Here is a 1813-nt window from a genome sequence, read left to right on the forward strand (position 1 = left end):
CCCCCCCCCCCCGGGGGTGTTTTGCCAGCACCCAGATAAGTGGTGAATCAACAGCATCACTCAGCACTGCCCCGACTGCCCCCTGGGCCCCCACACCCCACAGGGGTCCAGCGAGCCCCACACACCCCATGGGGGTCCAGAGAGCCCCACACACCCCATGGGGGTCCGGCCGACCCCCCCACGGCCGCCAAGGCTCAGGGTGTCCCCCTCCCAATGCAGGAGCTGGGGGACAGGAGGGTGAGCACAGCCCCTACGAGACACCCGAGAATCCCCCGGCCCTTCCCTGCCCCACGGGGGACCCTCTGCAGTGCCCCCCACGTCACCACGGAGAGCCTGGTGGCACCGGGAGACACGGGATGAGCCAGGATGGGGACGAGATGGGCTGAGCTGAACTGGGCCAAGGCAAACTGGGCTGAACTGGGCTGAGCTGTACCTGGGCTGAGCTGTACTGGGCTGAACCGTGCCAGGCTGAGCTTTACTGGGCTGTGCCATACTGGGATAAAGCTTTACTGGGGTGAGCCATACTGGGGCTGAGCTTTATCAGGCTGAACCATGCCAGGCTGAGTTTTACTGGGCTGAGCCATGCCAGGCTGAACCTTGCCAGGCTGAGCTTTACTGGGCTGAGCTTTATCAGTCTGACCTTTATCAGGGCTGAGCTTTACTGGGCTGAACCGTGCCAGGCTGAGCTTTACTGGGCTGTGCCATACTGGGATAAAGCTTTACTGGGGTGAGCCATACTGGGGCTGAGCTTTATCAGGCTGAACCATGCCAGGCTGAGTTTTACTGGGCTGAGCCATGCCAGGCTGAACCTTGCCAGGCTGAGCTTTACTGGGCTGAGCTTTACTGGGCTATGCCATACTGGGCTAGAGCTTTACTGGGCTGAGCTTTATCGGGGCTGAGCTTTACCAGGCTGAACCATGCCAGACTGAGCTTTATCAGGCTGAGCTTTAACAGGGATGAGCTTTACTGGGCTGAACCGTGCCGGGCTGAGCTTTACCGGGCTGAGCCATACTGGGGCTGAGCTTTATCAGGCCGAACCTTGCCAGGCTGAGTTTTACTGGGCTGAGCCATACCAGGCTGAACCATGCCAGGCTGAGCTTTACTGGGCTGAGCCGTGCCGGGCTGAGCTTTACCGGGCTGAGCCATACTGGGGCTGAGCTTTATCAGGCCGAACCTTGCCAGGCTGAGTTTTACTGGGCTGAGCCATACCAGGCTGAACCATGCCAGGCTGAGCTTTACTGGGCTGAGCCGTGCCGGGCTGAGCTTTACCGGGCTGAGCCATACTGGGGCTGAGCTTTATCAGGCCGAACCTTGCCAGGCTGAGTTTTACTGGGCTGAGCCATACCAGGCTGAACCATGCCAGGCTGAGCTTTACTGGGCTGAGCCGTGCCGGGCTGAGCTTTACCGGGCTGAGCCATACTGGGGCTGAGCTTTATCAGGCTGAGTTTTACTGGGCTGAGCCATACCAGGCTGAACCATGCCAGGCTGAGCTTTACTGGGCTGAGCTTTATCAGGGCTGAGCTTTATCAGGGCTGAGATTTACCGGGCTGTGCCATATTGGGATAGAGCTTTACCAGGCTGAGTCATACTGGGGCTGAGCTTTATCAGGCCGAACCTTGCCAGGCTGAGTTTTACTGGGCTGAACCATGCCAGGCTGAGTTTTACTGGGCTGAACCACGCCAGGCTGAGCTTTACCGGGGCTGAGCTATGCCAGGCTGAACCGTGCCAGGCTGAGCTTTACCGGGCTGATCCGTGCCGGGCTGAGCGGCAGCGGGCGATGGCGGCGCCGGCGGGAGCAGGAAGCGGAGCGTGG

This window comes from Calidris pugnax, unplaced genomic scaffold (genome assembly GCF_001431845.1).
Source record: "Calidris pugnax isolate Ruff unplaced genomic scaffold, ASM143184v1 scaffold337, whole genome shotgun sequence".
Lineage (NCBI taxonomy): Eukaryota > Metazoa > Chordata > Aves > Charadriiformes > Scolopacidae > Calidris > Calidris pugnax.